This window comes from Nilaparvata lugens, chromosome X (assembly GCF_014356525.2).
Source record: "Nilaparvata lugens isolate BPH chromosome X, ASM1435652v1, whole genome shotgun sequence".
In the NCBI taxonomy this organism is placed as follows: Eukaryota; Metazoa; Arthropoda; class Insecta; order Hemiptera; family Delphacidae; genus Nilaparvata; species Nilaparvata lugens.
The window spans coordinates 3,194,030-3,221,016 of NC_052518.1; the positions used below are offsets into that span (position 1 = coordinate 3,194,030).

General features: G+C 34.4%; 1 protein-coding gene across 1 annotated transcript in view; it reads left to right on the top strand.

Annotated features, from left to right (window-relative positions):
• The first annotated feature begins 1,288 nt into the window (after positions 1-1,288).
• LOC111056570 (protein CBFA2T3) overlaps positions 1,289-26,987 on the top strand; it is a 127,355-nt gene continuing 101,656 nt past the window's right edge. The window contains exon 1 of the mRNA XM_039442243.1: positions 1,289-1,321. The gene's annotated coding sequence lies outside the window, so the exon portion shown is untranslated. The remainder of the gene's footprint in view (positions 1,322-26,987) is intronic.

The window sequence follows — 26,987 nt, forward strand, 5'->3', positions numbered from 1 at the left end:
GCTAATTTATCAAGCTGATCTTAGAGCACACATTTTTTGATTGAATTATCCAAGTCGACAAGTATTAGCAAGCGCATATCGCAACTACATGCAACAGAATGCATATGATTTTAAGATAAAGGCACATGGTAATGATTCGTGCCATAAATCTAGAGTATAAAGTTAGCCTGTGATATTTTTATTGATTTCAATTATTGTTCTATTTTTATATTATATTTTTTTTTATCGCTCTATATATATTTTTTGCCTCGACTGATCTTTGCATTATTTATGTAATATATGTATGAAACTTTCATGGTGTGCAATTTATTTTTTATTCCTCAACTCTATAGTATAAGTATCATTTATATATATATTTATTATTTATTGAATTACAAGAGTTATGGAGAAGCCCATATCTAGGCCTATCAAGATTTTTTAAGACTGAATACTATTAGAAAACCACGACCTAATTATATCAAATCTCATGCTTTACCGACTGATGCCAAGCAGGAGGCTAATCGTTATTCAAATATAAAGAATAACGTGACAGTAGGTAGAGTAGTTTATAAAAAGAACACATAGTCGAGATATTTCATCTGTAGAACAGCTGTTTTGACGACTTTAAAAAAAAATCATCGAATTTCACAATCTACACAAAGGAAAAAATACTCTGAAAACAATTATTTATGCACATAATTATACAGTAGCACAGAGTAGAGAAGCACTACTATACTTACTGGTATGTTTATTCCGTGACAATAGTCTGATTGATCGTAGTTTCAAATATGTTGCCGCCAATCGTCATTATGTTATTCCCCGAAATTATTCTCGTTTAAGAATGAGGCTTACAGTTCAATGAGCAAGGAAAGTTGTGTGAGTGTACCACACCAGATTTTTGCTTGTACATTTCCTCTGAATTTCTATGATATAAACTCATATATTTTCTCAGTATTTATTTTGCATTGTAGTCAATTTGTATGACAGTGAGGAAAACAAACTTTGATGCACACGCAATATATTTTTGTAGATGACCGTCCAGACAGACATTTGGACGATCTGGTTATTGTCAAGCATCTGATGAAAACCAAACGAAGATATCATCTGTTTTATATCTGCTACAGTATTCAGAGAGCTTTCTTGGTCCACCAGCAAGCTTTGTTGATTTGAAACAGCTTGTTCCTTATCTTCCGTTTCACTCTCACATGCAAGCACACTCGTACGCGCACACACACACCAGAAAACAGCTGTTACTATTCCTCTCGAAACAGAGCATCTCAGAATAATTTGAGTGCTATTTAGGCTATCATATTGCACCGACACACATTACAAGGCAGACAAGGTATTTTCGATTTTTTCATGGCGTGAGAGAGGGAATGTAAGGGAAATTAAATGAAACGAGAAATCACCCTATAATTCTAGGGTGAATAAAACTGGTTGAACGAAGTAAAACTTCTCAAAACTGGTTGAACGAACACATTGCTTGTAAGTTGTAAGTACTTAAATGTAATTACTTGATATCACTAACTATGAGAACTGTAGGAGTTGAGCATTAGGATTATAGCATTGAACGTGCACGATCCAATCTCAGCGTAAATACTGTAAAATTCTTTCAAAAAAAATTAAGTTGAAAACGAAAATACTAGTAGTTCTGTGAACAGTAGACCTCGCGCAGTTATAAACCGCAGCCTCTTCTTATACTGTTCATCAGAGTAAATCCTGTCTGTATGTCGTGTCGGCGAGATATCGGTGTGAAAACGGCTAATGGCTGTTAGGGTTGGTGTATCAAAAATGCTAACATAAAAAGCTAATCTCCTTCAAGATATACTGGCAACAGGACAGCCCGTGTTCAATGCAGAGAAAGTTCGAGAGACAATACTATGTTATTTTAGTTATTAATTGCATGCGTTGTTGCACGCAATCAATAGTTCATTTAATAGTGCATAAAAATTGCATGCAGTGAGGCAAGCAATTAATAGTCTACACAGCTGCTGATTTTTTACCAAGTTACATTGAGATATTAAATTGCATGCGTCATGACATGCAATTTATAATCCACTCGACAGCTGATTTATGATGAATAATTCTATAGTCTGATTTTTACTCAAATATTGGCGTATGAAGCAGGCTCCTTTTTCCTTTTATATTATCCTTGAAATTCGAAATTTCCAAAAACCTTGTATATACGTCGACGCGCAATTTAAAAAGGAACATACCTGTCAAATTTCATGGAAATCTACTATCGCGTTTCGCCGTAAATGCGCAACATATAAACATAAAGAGAAATGCCAAACCGTAGACTTGAATCTAAGACCTCACTTCGCTCGGTCAACTATAGTGAGGTTCACGTTATATGATGGCAGTATTTGATTAACGTTGGTGTTGCTATCCTTGTCTATTATTCAATGAAGCAGATAGTTCTATCTTTTTCTAGCTCTGCAACGTTGCGCGATTTTTGAATTATTTATAATGAATAGCTTAGAAATAAGAAATGTGCCTAAAGTAGATATATGCATGGAATCTTCACACGATATTGGAGAAGAGCATTTAGAAAATATTTTTTCTGTAAATTAATTGATAGAGAAGGTCGTAAAGAGTAGAGCACTAACGTGTAATGCAGTAATTAATAGGGAATAATAAGAAGATTTTGGTTTATAAATAAGCAGTAACAGGTTTACATTGTGAGAATGACGTATATGTCTATGACGTATATGACGTATATGTATGTGCGAATGACAGGTTTACATTGTGATAAATAGTGTGTAAGATATGACGTAAAAAATAGGAGATCACGGTTTATAGTATCTTACGTCACATGGACGGGAAGAGGTCTTTTGCAGGCGAGAATGATGTTTCTAGCCGAGGCATTAGCCGAGACTAGAATTTCATTCGAGCACTGCAAAAGACATTCAAGTCCAAGTAACGTACACTATTTTTTGTCATAATAATCAAAATAAGAATAATTTAGAGATAGAAAACATTATCTGCTGAAGATACTACATGCATTCTATAAACATAACCTAGTTTATAAATTCCGAAACAGGAATTTTGTGGAAGTTGACAAAACTTCCACATGGAGCGCTGAAGGTGGTGTTTTTTGTAGCAGTTCTGCTGTTCCTGTTTCGGAACTAGGAAACATACTCGACTGTAATGATATCATATGGTTTCATTACAGTAGAGAATGCTGTAATGATAATTATATGTTCATTTGTTCTGCAAACAGCTGTTTACCGGATTGATTTCATGCATGGAAAACTGCTGAAATTGAATGACTATGACAGAAATAAAATAAGCATTAACAGGTCTGATAAATAGTGTATCAGATATGACGTAAAAAAGAGGAGATCACAGTTTAAATATATCATAATAAAAGAAAGGATTGGCTTATACATGTAATGGATAGGAAATTCACGAATGACGCATCATTACGTCTGAACTACTGGACAGATTAACTTGCATATAGATTCCTTATCCACCGAAGTTGGTTATAGGCCTCTTTCAAATTCTTCAAGATTTCAGTAGGTTAAGTTTTTAATCAGACCCTTTCGGAGCACGGGTTACCTTGTGTTATAATTAAATAATTTACCACATCAAATCATAGAGAAAAGATAGCATAAGAAGATATCCCATGGTATAGAGCGATTATGTTCCAAATTCCGAGCTGATTTTTGTTAACTCAAGCCGATTACTGTCGACTACTGTCTACTATAACTGTTTTGGCCGAATGAGAGTTTGAGAACGGCACAGTATGATAGACTATCAGCGTCACATAGCTTCAACAAAAACAACTAGTAGGACTAATAAATTTTTATAAACCATATAATCTCGAAAATACAAATACAGTCGATCCTCTGTATAACGAAGTCGATTATCCCGACAAAAAATTCGCTGTAGAGGTATTCGTTATCGAGAGGTTGTTCTGTCAAGAAAAATGCCACGATCTGATGGATCGTGTAATATCGTATCACGGCGGTAAATAAATGAATATGGGACATACATTTATTTCCAGAAAGCTTGATTTGTACTATTAGTTGATTTTAATCAAAGTGTCTCAGTAGCAAAATGTTTCAATTTCATTCACCAAAGTTATTTTACTAATTTTTACACTACTATTAGATTGAACACAAAATACGGTAATTTTGTCAATAACTTCACTATAATATAAATACTATTATAACTGAACTCTCCCATTCTTAATGTTTTATTTGAGAAAGTGAGTAATTTTCGATTGAATTCTGCATTTGAATAAAACATCATGGTCAATAAACTACTCACATCTATTTAAACAGTCGAACATGTTGTCTGGTACACTATTTTTCAGTTTTAATCCTTGCCTGATAATTTTGAAAGCTTCTAGAACTTCTTGATCTGACGGATTCTTCTCCAAGGGTTCGTCACAGCCATCATCATCATAGTCAGTTCAAAGAATTGAAATGTGTGACAAAAGCAAGAATGGAAAAGTCCAGTCGTTCACCTGCCTGGTCTACAAATGACAAGTTCTTGTAATTCAATTTCCGATATGTGTTTCAACCTCTATTGACTGTCTACCACCCTACCTGAATTGCCATTATTTTTAGTATATTGACCTTTCTGCTGAAACTAAAAAAATCCTTGAAAATGACCGGCTGCTTCCAATACACACTACATTTTGTATTTTGGAGTCTAGAGAAAACGTTGTTGTTTTGAGGTCCGAAATTCGTTAAATAGAGGTAAATAAGCAGCCAGAACTCTAAAATGTCATGGGACCAGGTGAAAATAGAGGATTTCGTTAAGTGGAGGTTCGTTATAGAGAGGTTCGACTGTAGCTACAATTCACCTAAAGATTAGATGATTGAATTTTATTTGCTCTGTCGATCACAGATTCTTGAGGGTAGAGTTGGGGTGCTAACAAGGAGTTATCAGGATAGAATCGCGTAATACAGACTAATGAGCTGAATATAGGGGATCAAACATGACTTGTAATGAGTCCAACCTATATTCAGAAGGAGTAGAGCCAAACATTTAAAAATCAATTAGCAATAGATTAGTGACACACGCTGCTGTAACAACTTCTAGCCTCAAACCCCTCAAATTGCCTCTGCAATTGCAGTTCCATCTCCAAACCTCTTCTTTATCACTCTCTGGCTCGCTCTCACCCATCATATTGTACTATGTTTTTCCTTGTCCTCCTCTATTTCTAGATAAATCTTAATATTATCATGTATTTCTCGACAGAAATCAATGGTAAAATGTATCATATTATGTTGAGATATAAGAAGGCATCTATAGTCCACGTTATAATGGCAGTGGAGAAAGATAGGAGAAAAACGTTGCCGATCCTCTGTCTTGTCAATGACTTCTATAAACTTTTTGAATGAATAAGACTAAGAAATTGTCAAAAAACCACAGATTTATTGATACTTAGAAAGACCGGTTTCGGTTATTACACCATTGTCAATCTCTGTGGTTTTTTGACAATTTCTTAGTCTTTTTCATTCAATATGAATAATTACCACAATATCAACTACACAAAAAGCCTTCTATAAACGGTAGCTGATACAGGTTTATTGATGTAATATTTACTGTTCATTCTCGTTTAAGATAATCAATTATATTTTACTAAGCAAGAGATTATATTTTTCAATAATTTCATTATGAATTTCCATGATTAATTTTGTTAACTAATTATTAATTCTACATTGATGAAAGACTATCTGGCAACAGGACAAAGTGAGAAAGAGATAGCGCTATCCGCTTTGTTGAATGATAGACAAGGATAGCAATACGATTGCTAATCAAACACTGCCATTATAACATAAATAATTATCAATCTTGAATGAATGATCAATCATCATTTTTCACAGTATAAAATCAAGCTTTATATAGATTATTCAAATGTCCCAGTACAGCAAAAGTAAAGTACGTCATATCAATATTATGTTTTGACTAGCATAAGTTGAAACAGTACATTTCAATGATTGATAAAATATAAAATTGAGAAACGATTTTTGGAATCAAGTCGTTTGACACAACAATATAGGCTATAGTTGCTCAATTTATTGAATGAATGCTATAGGTACTACTGTCACAATGACAATACTAAAAATATTGAAAGTATGACTGGGGGTCATGTTTATTCAATTCATGTTTATAGGATAAATGAATTAGATCATGAATGATGAACGGTCCATTATAGTTCTAAAATTAATTGAATCAATTAAAAAAAGACCAAACTTTGAATAAACTGAAAAATTTTAGGCCAAAATACCAAACACACTATAACTTACTACATCTCCAAATTACAACTTACATAAATTATGAATACATTTTATAATATTATAAATTCAAGGAATAAATAAATAAATAAATAAATAACCTTCTATTGCAGATGAATGCACTTCTCAGGACAATGTGAATTACTATAGTGAGGTGCACGTTATAAAGGCAGTGTTTGATTAGCAATGGTATTGCTATCCTTGTCTATCATTCAACAAAGTGGATAGCGCTATCTCTTTCTCGCTTTGCTCTGTTGCCAGATCATCTTTTAACAATGTAGTTAATAATTGATTAACAAAATATTTCATCTTTTTTATGCAAACTCATTATGGAATTATTGGAAAATATAATTTCTTGCTTAATAAAATATAATTGATAATTTTGAATGAGAATGAACCGGTAGTATTACATCAATAAACCTGTATCAGCTACCGTCTATAGAAGGCATTGACAATACAGAGGATCGGCAACGTTTTTCTCCTATCTCTCTCCAATATTCTCTCCGAAGAATGGACATTGATATGTCCATAGCTCCGCCAATTTATGTAGATGCATAACAATATAATTATCTATAGTTATTATATTACAAATTGCTTTTTCATATCATATACAGTTCAATAATTATTTTCTTAGTCTATATTATGTAAATTTATCTATAATTTTGCTGTATTGTAAGCTATTGTATATAAGTGTATAAATCAGTATATATTTTAATCTACATAAATAAAGTACTCAATCAATCAATCAATCAATCAATCTCCACTGCCATTATAACGTGGACCTCACTATACAAACGATTGTGTAATTCAAATTGATTTGGTTACAAAACTGTTCTACAAAACCGATTATGTTCGTTGGCGGATAGGAATTCGTTTCGGTTGCAATTGAAAACTGTTGAAGATTGTAGTTTTGAAAAAGTTCCACCAGAGCCTAAGAAGGGTGAAAAGTGAGGGGTGGTGTACGGTAGGTCAGGTGGTACGGGAAGTAACTCTGAAAACGTATTCCATCTTTCCTCCAATCCGAAGAGGAAAGTCGTAACAGAAAGGCTCTAGTCAAAAAGGGAGAAGAAAATTTAGAAAAATGAAATACCGCCACCTTTAATTGATTTGGAAGGTGGCCAGCATCTGAAGGGTGGAAGAGAGGGGTGGAGTGGCCATTAGACGACTGCTGTCCTGAGGGAAAGTTGCCTAGACCCTAGGGAGGGGTAGAAAGGAGTAGCACAGTAGTCACATCTGCTACCGCCGCGATCAAAACCCAACATATTAAAATGTAGGCCTACTCAGACTGCTCTGTCTTCGAAGTAAAATACTCTTCAAGTCGAATTGAACTGTAGAAACTAACATATTATATATCAATTATGGAATAATTCAGAATAAAAGATGTCATTGCTAAAAGTAAGTTTCCACTTCAAAAGTGTTTTCAATTCATTCATAATTTCACTCACCTCCACCATATATACAGAGTTATCATAAAAAAATGGTGCGCTTTCGAACATAGTTTAAAGAAAAACCAAATTACTTAAAGTTGATGTTGTTTATTCATCTAATTTGTCGTCTCAGGCAGTTTTTTACATAATTGATAAATTTAAATTTGTTCGCCTTTAGTCGTTCGACAAAATATCCAAACGATAATCAATTTCTCTCCAAACATTCGCTAACATTTCATTGGTTATGGTTGTCATTGCTTCATTAATCCTGTTTTTAAGTGTTTCAGGTAGATTTTTTCTTGTAAATTTACATCAAAAAACATTGTTTATTCACAAGAAATCGCGAACTGAACCACTTTAAAACAGGATTAAAGAACCAATGACAACCATAATCGAAGTAATGTTATCGAATGTTAAGAGAGAAATTTATTATCGTTTGGACATTTGTCGAGCGACTAAGGGCGCACTTATTGAAAGTTATTAATCATGTAAAAAAACTGTTTCAGACGACAAATTAGGTGAATAAAAAACATTAACTGTAAGTAATTTGGTTTTTCTTTAAACAATGTTCGAAACCGCACCATTCTTTTATGATAAACCTGTATATAGATAACCTGATAACCAGATAGATAGATAGATATGGAAAAATATTGAGAGTTTGTTCAATGTCATTGGTTAACTTTGATTTTAGTAACACATGAGATATTATTCTAATGCGTGAGTATTCTAGTGTGTGAATCTGGGCGTGAATGCAGCAATTGAAAAACTTTTCTTTCATGTAAGTTACTCCTACCTGCAAACAATTTTAATAATTAAGCTAGTAGTCCCTTTTTGACATCTTGTTAGATTAGTATACAATTTTGAATAATGTTTATTATTTATATTACAATTTAAAAAATTATGCGATGCTGTAATAGTTATTTACTGTTCATAATTGAAAAATTGTTTTGTTTCAAATTGATGTCAAAATAAAGAACCATTTGATTTGATTAGTGAGGTCCACGTTTGATTAGCAATGGTATTGCTATCCTCATCTATCATTCAACAAAGCGTATAGCTCTTTCTCTCTTTATTCTGTTGCCAGATTGTCTTTCAACAATGTAGAATCAATAATTAAGTACCAAAATATTTCATCTTAATTATTAAAATTCATTATGAAATTATTGAAATAAAAATTTCTTGCTTAATAAAATATAATTGATTATTTTAAACGAGAATGGAGAGTTAATATTACATCAATAAACCTGTATCAACTATCGTCTGTAGAAGGCATTGACAAGACAGAGGATCGCAACGTTTTTCTCCCATCTTTCTCTACTGCCATTATAACGTGGACCTCACTATAGTTAGATAGATAGCCTAGCAGCCACTGACCTCCTCTGAAAGGGGTATATGGACTTGTCAATCATTTAAATTAAATTGTGCATTTTTAAAGAAGATTGTTAAATATATACTCTTGAAGGTCTACGAAAAATCACCGTGAACTAAAGCAACTGAAAAACTCCTGAATCAAATAAAAACACTGGCCTTCCAGTTCTGTCTTCAACTGAACTCTCAGTTTTTGAAGCGTTTGACAGGTTAAATGTGTTGGCAATGCATTGAATAGATGAATACCTACGCTGTCGCTGGTTACCCCTTTCGCATATAAAGCTGTGCGATGTGTTTCATCCCTAAGTACATGTATGTGTCTTGTCTCATAGGAATGCATCATAAAACCCTTCTTAAACATCGACTCATTGGCTCATTTTTTTATAAGACAAAATAATTGCTTCTAACATATATAAACTAGGGAGTGGGAAAATTTTTAATTGTTGAAAAAAGGGTCTACAACTAGTTCTAATTGACTCTCCTACCATAACGTGGATCGCCCATTTCTGCAATTGAATCGGCCTGAGGAGAAAGGTAACATGTCAAAAATTTTCATTTTGTTATGGTTGAAATGAGTTGTTTTCTGTGGGATACATCGATTGGAGTTGAAAGGGAACATATCAGCATTCTCTTTATACGAGAAACAGATATCGTAATTTTGCTGTACTGGAATGAAAGGGAACTATAGTGAGGTCCACGTTATAATGGCAGTATTTGATCAACTTTGGTATTGCTATCCTTGTCTATCAACCAACAAAGCCGGTGGTACTATCCTTTTCGAGGTCCACAACGATGAAAATAATGTTTTTGACAGTGTAGAAATATAATTAATTAATGCAGAGAATCGGCATCGCTATTCCTTTATCTTTATCCACTGCCATTATAACGTGGACCACACTATAGTCATGACATACATGTTCCCTTTCAACATTCGAAAATTATCTGTTTGTCAGTTGTGATTTTTATGCTATTGTTAGGTTACCTTTGATTCACGCGTTGCTATGAGGTTAGATTGCTTTCGGTTGAGCTGTTTATGGTAAAAGTTGGAGAGTGATAATTTAAAATATCATCATGAGTAATAGGAAATTAACAAAAAACTCAATTTTAAGGGGTGAATCTTATATAAGTGTTTATACTGGATTAAAATTGTTGTCTTAAAAGAGTTTGCATCCTAATGACAAAAAAACAATCTTGAAATTATCAATACTTTTATCTGTATTGGGGGGCCGATGTCGAGAGCGGGTGAAATTAACAAAAAACTCAATTTTAAGGGGTGAATCAATCTTATATAAGTGCTTATACTGGATTAAAATTGTTGTCTTAAAAGAGTTTGCCCCTAATGACAAAAAAACAATCTTGAGATTATCAATACTTTTATCTGTATTGGGGGGCGATGTCGAGAGCGGGTGAAATTAACAAAAAACTCAATTTTAAGGGGTGAATCAATCTTATATAAGTGCTTATACTGGATTAAAATTGTTGTCTTAAAAGAGTTTGCACCCTAATGACAAAAAAACAATCTTGAAATTATCAATACTTTTATCTGTATTGGGGGGCCGATGTCGAGAGCGGGTGAAATTAACAAAAAACTCAATTTTAAGGGGTGAATCAATCTTATATAAGTGCTTATACTGGATTAAAATTGTTGTCTTAAAAGAGTTTGCACCCTAATGACAAAAAAACAATCTTGAGATTATCAATACTTTTATCTGTATTGGGGGGCCGATGTCGAGAGCGGGTGCTGAATTTGCAGAGGCTGGTGTTGTTTCCAAGACTGCAAAAATTCAGTGAATATCTGGAGGTGACAGACGACTTCCCATTGGTGAAGTGGTTGTTTAAGGCGAGAACTGAGCTGATTCGCCTCAACGGCTACTCATTCGTTGCTGGCAGTGGACTTTGCTCGCTGTGCAATTTGAGAAGAGAAGAAGATGTCATCCACTTCTTGGGGGAGTGCCCTGTCTTGAAGGAGTTCAGTCGGAGGTACTTTCGGAAGAGAGTGTTGTCAGCGGACGAACTGCAGCCCTACCTGAACGGCGAGAATTGGCGAGCTGTGGGAGCCTACTGCAGGCAGGCGTGGAGCTACAGATACGCACTGGTCAGTGAGTTAAACTATTGAAAATTGCCAACCTACCCAAATGTCAACAATTGACCTGGGATATAAGCCAGCGAAAAATTAAAGAGTGAAAAATGAAGGACTATGAAAAGTTATTTATTTATTGTATTTTGTTGTTATCTTTTTTCATGCATTTCCTGTATTTCTATTGCAATCAATAAAGGCGTTATTATTATTATTATTATTATTATTATTATTATTATTATTATTATATTATTATATATTATTATTATTATTATTATTATATTATTATATTATTATTATTATCATTATTATCATTATTGAAAAATATTTTTTGTCTTAATAACTAAGTAGCCGGAGATCAATTCTGATCTCAAGACTAAAATAGTTGCAATTCAAAGCAGAGACTCATTCACTCTTCTCCAGATCACAGGCTTAGAAACTTACGTACAATATTAGTTGTACCAAGGACTGCTGCTTTCTGCATAATTATCATATGCCATTTCTCCAACTGCCTGTTAGCCTCCACTGCTCTGTCAGTTGTCATACAACAATCCCAAAGAAGTCTTCCCTTTTCACCATTCAAGACCATTTCTGGCTTACACTTGTAATATGGCACCTCACTCGCTATCAACTGATATCTTTTCGCCATTGCCTGATGAACCACTTTGGCCACATTGTTGTGCCGCTGCAAATACTTTGTATTAGCTCTTATTATTATTATTATTTTATCTGTATTCAGTTTTTTCTCTCCCCTGAAAAATTCTGATTTTCGACATGTTCCCTTTCTCTTCAGACCGATTCAATTTGTAGATCTGGTTGACATCCGTAGAATGTAAACTTTGACGCTACAGTAAAGATTTGACATTTGTTGGTCCAATATCAATTACTTGTAACAGTTGATTCCAATTATCGATCGGCAATTGTTTTCTATTGCCAAAAAACACAAAAATGAACGATAAAATCATTCCAGTAACAAAAATTACTTTCTAATAGCCATCAGTAACCAGTGGCGAATGGCAATGGTATTGAAGCGTGCATCTGAACACATGTTTTCTGTCTCTATGGCTGGTTTTTTGTGTTGCTGAACTTTGCCCTCATTTCACGGCGGGGTATATTTAAGAGTAGCGGTGGGGGAGGTGTAGGGGTTCTAACAAACTACCCGAAATTGCTTTGCGTTATGGATATTTGAATTTGATTCGTACGACGTGATTTTTGCGTGAGCGTTTAGTGTATGTGCGTGGGTGTGCGATCTGATATGTCGGAAAATACATTAGACGCGCATCGCAGTCAACGTGATGTCCCTCGCGAAACGTGACACAACAATTAAACAACAATATCGAATAAAGAAAGCTGTTATGGGTGGTTGTGCACTCGTACATCGAATCAGGTGTCATGTGACATGTGTCGTCGTCCCACATTAGTGCAGTGCACCACTCTGTCTCCTTCACGTTCACATTAGTCGAAGTGGGATCTTCTTATACTGCTGCTTATCTGTAAGTCTTGTCGTGATAAATGCTTCAGTACGTTTCAATTTCCAGTGCCTTACATATTCATATAAATAGAATCTATAGAATCGATAAACCTATAGAATAAACTATACAGTACATAGATAGATAGATATATAGAATCTTTCATGTTTGAGAAATAAGCTCTATAATAAAGTTCCAAGAGGATGGTTGATAAAGAAGCCTAAAATAAAAGAACTCCATACCTGGGTGAAAGAAAACTATTTTTATTCAATTAATGATTTGGTTTGATATTGATTAATGTTGTATGAATTTAAAATTCAGGTTTATGTATCTTTAATATTATTGTTATTTCTTAGAATGCAATATTGAGTTGGTTGAATGTTAATTATTGTAAGCCTATATTATAATATTCTATATATTAATATTAATGTACAAGTGAATAAGATATTTCAAGACCACGTCGGCGTACAAGTTTTCTTTTGCTGACGTGTAGCACAAAGTTGTTTTCCTTTTTGTTGTATTCTGTATATATTTTTTGTGCAATAAAAGATTTGATTTGATTTGATTTATACAGTATAAATAAAAATATTATAAATATCTCAGTACCCTTTTAAATTATTTTGTCAAAACATTCGGACACTAATGCCATTTTAAAGTCACTGGAAAATTAGTGTCCGAAACATGTCGTGACAAAATAATTTAAAAGGGTACTGATATTTATATTTATATTAAAAGTAGCCCTAAAGAAAAAAGACAATCTATATACAGTATATGTATAGATAAACGGTTCCCTTTTTGTGTAGTTGAGAAGTTGATATTGTGGTAATTATTCATATGAAATGAAAAAGACTATGAAATTGTCAAAAAACCACAGAATTAATTCTAGTAGGCGAGTACTGCTATTGGTCAAGGGCATGAACGCCTGCCATTGGCCCAGCTAGACAGTCTCCTCCCACTCAAGGGTGTCCCAAATGTCGGGTTGAGCAACAGACTCGCCATGATAACAAAATTTACTTTCAGTACAAAATAAGAACCAAGAAAACAAGTGAAAGATAATAAAACAAATATGTAAATGGAAAAACTATTGACTGATGTATGCTTACAATGTTATGATAAAACTAAATTCTTAGTGTTGTATTGGTTGAAATGATGTAATAACCGAAACTGGTCTTTCTAAGTATCAATGAATCTGTGGTTTTTGACAATTTCTTGAGTCTTTTTCATTCAGTATTTAAAATAAACGGTTCAATAAATGTACGAAGGTCATTTAGTTTTCAACCTCTGATTGGCCATAGATAAAAGACGAATGTACGAGCGTATATAAGAATATTTTATTTAATAGTTCCCATACATATGACTCACTCTGTATAAAGTTTTATTACTGCAATTGTCATGATGTCGTAAGATTTATTTTGCACTTCTGTTATGTTTGTGCTGCAAATAATTATTGTTGTGTCCTGTTTAAAATGTTACAATCATGTATAATTTTGGCGAAATAAACTTATTCAATTCAAAAATTCATAGCCTACCAAAACACTCTTTAAAAAATTCTGACGCCCAAGTGGGCTATGGCGTTGTTTTGGAGCATCTTTGTTAGTTTGGAAGCACTGCCCTCAAGTCATGTCTTGAGTTTGGGAAGAGTATAAGTTACTAATGGCCAAGTCAGGTTTGTATGGTGGGTGATCGGAATTATCCCATTTGATTTGTTTGTGGATTAACCGTTTGGTAGCTCTAGCATTGCGAGGCTGAGTTATCATGGATCTTAACGATTCTGGAAGTCATTTCAACTGAAGTCTTCAATTTTCCGATACCATTCACGCACAATATTATCACCAAAAACGTTTCTAGTGTTAACTTGAATAATTCTTCATTGGAGGATTTATGCTCAACTATTGCTGAACCCGTCCAAAAACTAAAAAGATTTCAAACAAAATCTATACAAGCTTGATTTCAACTCTGCATTCCGATATCAAATGCAGATTACGAGTATGTTTCCGATGATGATGTGGTATTATTGAGTAGCTGAGTTTCCTATGAAAATATAGTATTTTTAGTATTATCAGGAATTCAAGCCTTGTCTGTCGTATTATTGAATTGTTACCTCCTTACTGTATATTACCAGAGGCGTATAATACGTGGTGTTAATACCATATAATAATCAAGTATTAATGGTATCTCTTCTTTATGATAGAACGTGACTGTATGCAGATTACGAGAATATTTCCGAAGATAATGTAGTATTATTGAACAGCTAAATTTCCTATAATAATATAGTATTTTTAGTATTATCACAAATTCAAGTCTTGCCTGTGATATTATTAGATAGTTCAACTGCCTCCTTACTGTGTACAGTAGAACTCCAATTATCCGAGTTAATGGGGACCGGGACCCATTCGGATAATCGGGAGCTTTTTTTTAAATTGCCATTGGAGGGAAAAAAGCTAAGTTTTGATATTGCACTATTTTTTTAATTGGATTAAATGAAAGAAACATGATATTTTCACATGTTTTAAATATAAATAAAATGTACTTATGTACAAGTTTAGAAATAAAAATAATTGGTTTTTAAACATCTCCGTCAATGTAAGCTGTTTTGCGGTCTTCATCCGTTTTCGGGCAGCCAGGTCACGCATTCGCTTGACTGTGAGCAGCTACGAGTGGTCACACTCTGGCTGACGCTCCATCCACATCAAAGCAGTCTCGAGGCCGACAAATGCTTCACTAGCTGATGGTCCAGCGTCTACCTCAACATCAGCAGAAAGTTCTTCCACTTCCACTTCAACATCTTCTTTCACACTTTCAACAATTTCATCGTCATTGAAAATTTGAAAACCAGGGTGTAATAGAATTGGACTCAACACGAGCTTTATTCGACATTAAATATGTGTCTTAGTAACAGAGATAACAGATTATAAATATTACAGCTGTTTTATCATCACAATCTTCCCCCCTTAATATCAATCGGCACTCGTGGGGTATGGGGCGAGCTGGCGAAGTGAGACTGTCGATTCTCTGCCGTCGTTGTGGCGAACAAACGCATATTCAGGGTTACTCTCGATTAATTCAACTTTTTCAACTTGCGATTCTTGTTTTGAGTTTTTTGTCATCTTCTTCAACCATACTGGTCCAGGTGTCAATAGCCAGGTTGGTAATGGTTTTCCATTACTTGAGTTTCTTGCATGTAAAAACATCCGCTCATGTGGTGTGCAGTTGGTGCTTGTGCATAATAGGGAACGAATAGAGTTAAGGGCATCGGGGAGAACTTGTTCCCAGTGACTGTTGTTCAAACCTCTCGATTTTAGGGCTAGCATCACACTTTTCCATATAACTCCATTGTACCGTTCGACTTGCCCATTACCGGCTGGATTATAGGGCGATGTTCTGCTGCTGGCAATTCCTTTTGATAGTAGGAAATTTTTCAAAGCTGATGACATAAACGATGTTCCTCTATCGGAATGTATGTAAGACGGTACACCAAAAAGAGAGAATAGTGATGTAAGGTGTTTTATTACTGTATTAGTAGTCATGTCAGGACAGGGGAAGGCAAATGGGAATCTGGAATATTCGTCTATAAGAACTAAAATATACTTGTTCCTTGAACTTGATTGTAGTGGGCCTTTGAAATCCATATTAAGACGTTCAAATGGTCGAGTTGCTTTGATAAGGCGGCCAGTTCCTTTGGCATAGCGTGGTTTCATTTCAGAACATGTAATACATTTGGAACATACTTCTTTTACATCATCTATTGAATATGGTAAATTCTTTGTTTTGGTCCAATGATGGAGTCGAGTAACTCCTGGATGACACAGGTCCTCATGAATTTTTATCAATTTCTTTATATCTGTATGGCATACAACAGTGGCACAGACTCTTGATAGTGTATCTGCTGGTATATTCTCTTTTCCAACTCTATAAATTATATTGAACTTATATTCTGACAATTCAAGGCGCCATCGTTGGATTTTGTCATTCTTAATCTTGCTGGTTTGTTTATTACTAAACATGAATGAAACTGATTTCTGGTCTGTGATAAGTGTAAATTCTCGTCCAAGTAAGTAATGTCGCCATTTCCTGATTGATTCCACAATGGCATAAGCTTCTTTTTCCACTGCAGAGTGCCTAGTTTCATATGTGGAAAGAGTTCTTGAGAAAAACGCCACTGGTCTCTCATTCTGTGTTAATACTGCTCCAATAGCGTAATCTGAGGCATCAGTTTCCAAAGTGAACGGGACTTTTTCATCAATGTGCACTAGAACTGCAGATCCTATTTCTTTCTTTAATGATTCAAATATATTTCTGCATTCTTCATTCAACGGGAAGTGAGTATTATGCACAAGTGGATGGATCTTTTTTGAAAATTCTTTTATCCATTTGGAGTAGTGTGCAAGCATTCCAAGGACACGCTTCAATTCTTTCTGATTTTTTGGAGCTGGCAAGTCAAGGAGTGGTTTCAATCGATCTGGATCGGGCTTAATCATACCCTGACCAATTTCGAATCCCAGAAAGGTTAAATTCTCCATAGATATTTTACACTTTTCTTCATTAATCGTGAGGCCATATTTTTCTGTTGCTCTCCAGAAATTTTCTAAATTTTCATCATGTTCTTCTTGGGTCCTTCCGCATACAATAATATCATCTAAATAGGCATAACATGATGTCAAATTTTCTTGTTCTATGATTTGATCAATCACTTTCTGGAAAGCAGCTACTCCATTCGTGACTCCGAACGGAATTCTTTTGAATTGATACAGTTTGTGTCCAACTTCAAATGCGGTGAAATGCCTTTCCTCAGGCAAGATTGGTATCTGGTGATAGGCAGATTTCAGGTCAATAGATGAGAATATTTTATATTGCGCTACCTTATTGACTAATTCTTCCATTAGTGGTAGTGGATAGGCATCCAAATTCGTGAATTTGTTGATGGTCTGTGAATAGTCAATCACCATACGTTTCTTTTGGTTCTCTCTTGAAGTAACAAATGCTTGAGCTCTCCAAGAAGAATGACTATTTTCTATAATATCAGCATCTTTAAGCCGTTTGACTTCATTCATCATAAACAAGTAATCCTCTTCTGAATGTCGTCTCGATTTAGTTATTATAGGCCGACAGTCCGGTTGAAGATCACGAAACAATGAGACAGGTTCTACTGTAGCTTGGGCTAGAGCACACTTTTTAATTTCATAAGTAGGCCTTCTTGCGTCATTGTCTTCATTCAGTTGTAGTGCTGCTTTAGATCCACCGAAATCAAAAGTGATGGATGAAAAGTTCTTTAGAAAATCGTGTCCCAAAATTACACTAGCGCAACATTTGTTCAATACGATCAAAGGAAAATCATTATATTCTTCGTTCTGGAAATATATTTCACTCAAAGCGCACTCAGTTGTTTTAGTGTTGCAGGCACTTGAAGCAAATGTAATCAAATTGGAATATGGCATAGTTTTCATCTTCGATTGTACTACTAGTTTCTTATCTATAAAACTTGCTGTGCTCCCAGTGTCTAATAGTGCCAATGTATCTATTCCATTAACACGTATAGGAACAAGACATTTTGAGAGGTCAGTGCTGGTATTTGCTGCTGAAATTACTGTGGCAGATACCATTTGGTTTTTTTTATCGTTTCGTGCTCTGCATACTTTTGAAAAATGGCCTATTCGATTACAAGTTAGGCATGGTTGTCCTTTTGCTGGGCATTGGCTATTATCAGTATGATTATTATAGCCACAAAATCTGCATTGAATCTTCTTTTGGTAAGAATTACGGACTAAAGTCGTTTTCTCGGTATTTTTATTCTCGTTTGCTAGGACTGTGTTAACATATTCAGAACTGGTTTCGTATTCTTTAGCAATGTTTTCAGCATTCTCTAACATTCGTGCTTGTGAGATAGCGTCTTGCAAAGTTAGCGATTTCATTTCGAAAAGATGTTGTCTGATTTTCGATGATTCTAATCCGGAGATGAACGCGTCTCGGATATATTCACTTTTGTTATCGTCAGCCGTGACTGCTTGAAAGTTACATGGTAAACTTAGCCGTTTTAGTTTATTATAGAATTGATCAATTGATTCTCCATGGGTTTGTTTTGCTTTAGATAAGCAGTAACGTGCATGTACTACATTTTGAGGTTTTATAAAGCTTTCTTCAAGAGTTGTTATAGCTTCTTCAAATGATATACAATTGCAAATACTTTCAAAAATATTCGGTGACACATAATTGATCAAAACATTCAATTCATCCTTTTTCGGGATTGAACTGTTTTTTAAGAAGTTTAAAAATGTTACCTTCCAATGTCTCCACGTTTTCGGTGCTTCATCTGAATCTTGGTCAATCGATAAAACTGTTGGTTTCAGTATTTTTCCAAGCATTTGGTTTTGCGAATCGTTTTCTCCTTCACTGACTAAATCTTGACGTTTACTCGTTTTTCTTTTCGGACCCATTTATTTTATATTTAATGTCGAATAAATTGTAATAGAATTGGACTCAACACGAGCTTTATTCGACATTAAATATGTGTCTTAGTAACAGAGATAACAGATTATAAATATTACAGCTGTTTTATCATCACACAGGGTCAGACGTGTCACAAGCCATCCACTCTCCTACATCTTCAGCACTTCTGTACAACCAGGAATTTTTACAATCATTTTTCTTATTTCCTCCAGTGGCAACGCATCTTCATCATCTTTATCCATTTTCTTGTTTCTCATTTTCTTCAGATTCGCAAACACTGGCTTCGCGGGGAAAGAATAATAGCGCACTTAGACTTTTTTTGGACAAATTTTTCCTAAAAGTGATTCGGATAATCGGCGATTTGGATAGTCGGAGTTCGGATGATTGGAATTCTAATGTATTACCAGAGGCAAATAATGCATGGTATTAATACAATATAATAATAAAATATTAATGATAGTACGTGGCTGTATTTACCCTGTACTAGACTATTGTTCTACAATACTATACTGCACTGCCGCTTTACTGTTCTACTCGCACAGAACAAGAAGAAGCACATTTTCTGTTTCTGTTGCGCCGTGAGAGGGTGTGAGGAGTGGAGGGGGTAAGTTTGAACAGAGCAGAACAGTGAAGAGCTTAACCTTCTGGCCCGTTTGGTTCCTCCAGATAAAGGGATTATATTGGACAAGGCTTAGCCATTGGCTAGCCACGAATGTGTTGGGATCTTGCCCCTTCACCGCTTCCCATCACGCACATGCTCGCACACACGCACATGCTCGCACACACGCACAATTTGTGCTCTCAATGAATCGTCTATCCAGTATTAGGCGTACCTAAAGCGAACGTAAGCAATCCAAAATTAAAAGTATCATGCAGTCATTATGCAGTCGCGCAACGATTATCCGGACATACGCTGGGTGATATAAACAAATTTAAATCCTTTAAAAACCTTCATAACCTATTCTATATTTCAAGCAGATGATTGGTCCATCGCAATCAAGTGCAGTATAATTGACGGAGCGAAGTGAGGTCTAAGATTCAAGTCGACGGTTTGGCCACAGAGTAGAGAAGCACTACTTATGGTATGTTTATTCCGTGGTTTGGCATTTCTCTTAATGATGACTTGCCTATTGACTTTGCCTATTGTTCTAAGAATTTAACGGCAATAAAATCATATTTATTTATTTATTTAATGTTTAAATGTTTGAATGTTTAAATGTTTATACGTTGCGCGTTTACGGCGGAACGCGGTAATATATTTTCATGAAATTTGACAGGTATGTTCCTTTTTTAATTGCGCGTCGACGTATATACAAGGTTTTTGGAAATTTTGCATTTCAAGGACGATATAAAAGGAAAAAGGAGCCTCCTTCATACGCCAATATTAGAGTAAAAATCAGACTATAGAATTATTCATCATAAATCAGCTGACAAGTGATTACACAGATGTGTGGAGAAGCCAGTCTATTGCTGTATTTCCATAAGGTCTATAGTTTCAATCAGGTACTTGTGGATGAGAATACTGCGTGAGGTCTACTGTTCACAGAACTACTAGTGTATAATATGATAAAATAAATTATATAAAAAATTGAAATTCTCTAAAAAATCCTCCTAAACTATTCTGTATTTCAAGCGGAAACCTATTCTTTATTTCAAGTGGATCATCGCAATACAGGTGCAGTATAATCTGTAATATAATAAAGGAAAGAACTGGCTTATACACTTATAGGATAGGAAATTTATTCATTCTATTCACAATCACAAATCATAATTAAAATATGATTGGGAGAAGACAACAGGCAAAGCCCAAAACTGTCTTCTCCCAAATTTTTACAAATAAAAGTTTCAAAAAAGAATGAGGTTAGATTTCATTTTTCACTTCAAAAAGTCCAATTTGCACTTCAAAACTAATGACTAAACTAAAAATTTTAAATTTTGATATTTTAAAACTAATTTAAAACAAAAATATTTCACTCAAACCTCTACAAATTGAAAATTTTTGAGTAATTTTACAAAATTTTGAACCAGAAAAGAAACACAACTTCACGAATGACGCATCATCACGTCCGAACTACTCAACTGATTAACTTCAAATTTTGCATATAGATTCTTAATTTACCGAGGATGGCCATAGGCCTAATTTAAATTTTTCTAGATTCCAGTAGGTTATGTTTTCAGTTTGTCAAGTTTTTAATTAGACCCTTGGTTACCTGCTAGTATGATAATAAATTAAAGATTTGAGTTATTGTAGCTTATTGAATTACATTACATGGTGTCTATTCAAACTAGAATGTGAATTCAAGATAAATATATACTAATTATATTACATACAACACGTGCTACTAAGTAATGTAGGCCAGAATGCAAAGCTTTAATTAAGTCTACACTATTAAGATCTAGGTTAAAATCGATTAACCGGTATCCGGATACTGTCATGCATCAATTAGTTCGGTGCTCTACTGTATATTAAAATAGCGTTTCAATTTTGACAATTCAATTTTAAAAGTATCGTATAAGCCTTATAATTACTATTTTTGTAGATCATACAAAATTAATTGATTCAACTTCCATCTACCGGACAAATACAATACTACGTCCAACAACTCTTCCACCAATCACAAGCGACTAGCTTCATTCTAGCACACGCCCTTCATTCCTATTGGTCGATGACAAATCACCTACTCCATTTTGTGAGAGTGAGTTAGCAATTCCAACCAACCAAAAGTGACAAGACTCAGTGATACTCTGTCTAATCAGTATATCTTTTGATGAATTAAATCATGTTTGTTAGAACAGCTACTTTTTAAGAAATAACTTGCGTGTATGGGACAATGACAGTATAGTGTCATATATTTTTGTGAGAGTAGTAAATGCTGTTCAAGTGATTTGATCAAAAAATAATGTGAAAAATGAACAAAATTGGTCTCCACCACGGGATACAATGATGAATAACATCGGGGAGTGGTGTAAGCAATCTGTAAAGCAATAAACAAACTGATTTGTTGAACTACATAATAGTACTTTACGTAACAAGTCCGGTAACGATAATTTACCGCATAAGTTTGATTGTTTCTGCCCGAAACGTAGTTGAGGGCAGAATTATCATACGAATGCGGTAAATACGTTACCGTACAATATTTTTTTTCATACTTATCTGAGAAAGAATAATATTACTGAGAAACAGGAACCATTACCTGCTGCTGCTCGAGCTACTGCATTCTATAAACATGACCTAGCCCGTAGCGCCTAGTTCATAAAAGACAGACCCTTTGAGCTCAAATAAAATATAAAGGCCTAAATTATAAGATTTCAGATGAGTTCTTATAACTTGAAACTCCTTAAATGAGTTCTTTAATTATTTGAGTTAATATATTAATTACTCAGATGTTATTAGGACTCAGTAGTCCTAACATACTCGACTGTAAAGAGAACATATGATCTCTTAACAGTATAGTATGCTGTAATAAAAATCACATGTTTTATTCTTCTGCAAACAGCTGTTTACCGGCTTGATTTAATGCATGGAAAACAGCTGCTATTGAGTAAGTATGACAAAAATAAATTGAAGAACTATTAGACAACCTATTTCGGAATATGTGTTACGTTATTTTTTAAAATATCGGGGCACCGAGGTTCGCTCGTTATTTATTTATTGATAAACAGAACACAATTCTTCAAAATGATTGCGGAAGGACAAACAGGCACAGCCCAAAACTGTTTCTTTCCCGAATTTTGATTTGTACACTATAAATGGTCCAAAAAGTAGGTTATGTCTCATACACTTGAATTGAGGTCCAATTTTCAGTCAAAATATTTAAAAACAGAAAAGTTCTAATTTAGATTGTTCACAAACCAAATTGAATAACAAAATAACACTCACTAATCACTTAAAACTGTAAAATAATGATCAACTTTGAATATTATGATATACTCTAATTTATAGTGATAAACCATGTCATGTCAACAAATCAGATTATTCTGATAGAGTCTATTAAAATTTCTAGATAATATTTCTCGCGAGATACGGTAAGCTGTTTGAATGATCTCCCACACAGGAACACGCATCTTCTGTTATCGACAGACGACGAAATCTGTTCTTCCAAGGATGAATTATCCTTTTAATATCCTTCAGAGAGTTTTTCCAGGGATGAGACTTAGTGCAATCGAATCTTTATAAATTATAAACCAACTATGTTCTGAATTTCGTGAGAATCGTTAGAGCCGTTTTCGAGATCCGGTGAAATACAAACATATAAACATCTAGTTTATTTATTATTATTTTATTTTTTGATACAATTACAAATCATATGAATTTAATCGGGATAGAGCAACAGGCATAGCCTAAAACTATTCTGTTCCCAAAATTTTGATAAATAATAAAATTTCCGAAAAAATAGGTTATGTTCTTACTGGGGAAAGTTAAAGTTCAAAGTTCTGTCCAAAAATATATATGAGATAAAATTTTTGAATCTAGAATGATCAAAATACCAAAATATGGTCGAATATTGCACTTTGAATAAATTAAGTTATTTCAGAAAATTTTGAAGCCAAAAATATGCATACAACTTTCCACTAGGCACAGCTATGTAACCACAGTAAATGAAAACATCCAAACATATAAACAGAATTTCTCGTTTAATAGTATAGGATTTGGGAGAGGCATAGCACAAGGCTGCCTTATTTTTCCTCTCCTTATCATTTCGAAAATGTACTTATTGTATAAATTAAAAAAGAATAAAGAAATATTTTAAAATAATTATTGTTCAATGAACGTTCTTAAATAATTCCAACTAGATTAGGTGACAATAAACTATTGGGCATAACTGCTCCCAAAAAAGTAAATCAGGCCCTGAAAGTAGCTTGCTGGAAGCTCCTGTTACTTGAAATTCAGTAGTATATTTCATAACCGTTGGTTATGACTCATTATTATGTGATAGGGCTTCATAAGCTTACAAGTTTCATTTCCCATCTTCCATTATTAATCCTTTAAAACTCTTCACAATTGAGATTTTATCGAGTATTTTAGTTTTTATAGCTGTTTTGAGAACGTCGTCGTCTTCTTTATAGTAATAGCTCAAGGATTGATTGAAAGTACTTGTTACGACTTCAAACATTCTATAGCCATCTTCTATTTAATTTCTATATTCCTCTCACCATCTGTTTTGTGAAGTAAGACTGTTCTTTGAATTCTTCTGTTATCCAACCTCTCAAAATTTTAAATAAAGGCAGCAAATCAATCAATGTGATCATGATCACTCCAGTTTAGCCGATTCTCTTCAAATATTTCCGGTTTAGAGAATATTTTGATCTTTTTTCTATAGTTCTTAATTGGGGTATAGAACTATACCAAGTTGGGAACGCGCCAACTAGTCTCCCCGACAACCGACAACCAAGCTCCTCGCACGAAACTATTTTTGTGAAAAATTACTATAAGGAAATTATGATTTATGTTAAAAATTAGAAATTGATTTCCTGAAAAATTTACTTTTATGGACTTAGTGGATTTTTCCTGTATGCCCATAATCATATGATTCCACTTGTCAGCTGATTGATTATGAATAATTCTATAGCAATGGTTTACAAAACATCCCATGGCGTGGGTTGCTTTTCGTGGATTAGCGTGGGTCTACTTTGCTGCGGGCCTCAGGACTCGCTGCCACACAACCCTTTACAATTCATATTAGAAGAAAATACTATATTAGAAAATCAAGATCAACTTTGACCAATCATAATTTATTAATCAAAAGAGTATAGTTACAAATTAATGAATAGTTATTCAAAAGAGAAGAGTGACAAATCAATGTAGAATTATTCCTACAATTCACATTACATGGAAAAACAGAAATATAAATATAAGAGTCTTGCCAATTCAATAAGGAACATTTCCAAGTCAGTTGAACTCGGAAAGAGAAATAGTTTATTATTTTAATTTTATGTTTCCAGTGATAGAAGTGACAACTCCAACAAGCTTTTCTTCTAATAATCGAATTCATTGAATGTGTACAACAGTATTTGTGATTGTACTACTTCCTCGCCCGCTTCAAGCTGGCTTCAATAGAGTATTAGCTGTCGGGGAGGTTAGTTGTCGGGTACGATCACGACAACCAGACCCCTCATAGGCCTATCCAGCAGGGGATTTGCTGTCGGGGACACTAGTTGTCGTGAGCGTGTGAGGAGCTTAGTTGTCGCCGACAACTAGTCTCCTTCGTTCCAGTTGGGGAGACTAGTTGACGGCAATGCTATATTTTGCCAGGGGATTTACTGACGCCTGTGATCAAAATAGCGAGGAGACTAGTTGTCGGGGAGACAGGTTGGCGGCGACCCTCTATGGTGCTGTGCCAGTCCCAGTACTTTTGAAAGCAGGAAACTCTCCGATTGGCTGATTATCAGTGTTGATTGAGTTGGCGTTCGGGAATCAGCTGATACTGAATCATGGAATGATGGAGTGTAGAATGAAAAGATGATACTTTGATGAAAAGAGAGATGTGTGTGATATTTATATGACAAATGGAAAGAATAAGGATAAGAAGAGTAAGATGAAAAATTGAAAAGGGAAAAGAAGAACACTAGAAACAAACGTTTTTATCATTTTATCATATTTGGGAGTAGAATAGTTTTGGGACAAGCCAAGATTGTTGTTTCCCAATTATATTCATAATGTCATCTTTAATTCTATCCACAAATGAATAGATAAATAATCAGCCAATTGGACAGCTTCCTGCTCTGCCGACTGGTAGATTCACACACAAACACACATACAAATTGTATTTAGGCTTAGAGTATGATGATATATGCAATAGGATCGGTGGAGGACGCTGAGAAATAGAAGCTCTTCACACTTTTCAGCTAGGATGCACGGTTGAAGAGATGAAAAATCTGAAACTTGAAATGTGAGACTTGGGGGGGAAAAATTATATAAAAAATTCAAAATTTTCAACATGTGATGTATGAAATAAGACCGCCTAAGACGCTATAAAAAGAAAGTATCTTACAATTTCGAGTTAGGATGCACGGTTAAAGGGATAAAAAATCGGAACTTGAAATTTGGGACGGAAAAAATTATCGAATTCTAAAAAAAACTATAGAATTTTTCAAAATTTTGAACATGTGATAGGCTATATGAAATAAGACCACTTTGGAGCGCTGAAGAATAAAGGTCCTCTACACTTTTGAGCCTGGAAGCACGGTTGAAAAGATAAAAAATCTTAAATTTGGTTGGGGACTTTGAAAAAAAAATTCTTATTCCAAAAATTAAAAAGTTTTGAACATGTGATACTTGAAGTAATACCACTTTGAAGCGCTGAGAAGAATGAGCCCAATTTGAACCTGATCCGATGAAGTATTGTAAAATTAGGTTGGTTTTTAGGGTGAAATTTCCGAATAAAGGGCCGCCATCTTGAAACGGGGATGAATTAAATATAAATAAAATATAAAATATAAATAAATAAAATATATACGTTTCTGCGCCTTGTTTCGAAGTACTTGAATACCAAATTTTATCCAAATCGGACCATAACTGCGGTACAAACAGACAGACAAACGCCGATTGACTTGAAACATAGAATTCACTTCCCTCATTCAACTAGTCTGAAAATACATGAAAAAATCTACATTCCATGTGGCTTGGCCCTTCAAGTAGGTAAAGCAGTTATAATGACATTGTTAGAGATATCCTTGGCATGATGTCACCTTAAGCTCTAGCGGAGTATGATGATTTTTGTAGTGACACCACCTTTGAATATAGAAGAATGTAAGAGATCGTACTATTGTAATGTATTGAGAAATCATATGTAGTAGACTGTTTATTTATCATAGCGTACCAAGCTTTCAAATCATCTTCTGGTCGCTGTTTTAGATCATAGAAATCGATTCGTTCTCTGTAAACAGAAACTCTACGTGAAAACTGGTTTCTTATAATCTCGCAAAGCTCTTGGTAGCTTTTGTTTTTTGGTAAGTCTAGTCCTACGCA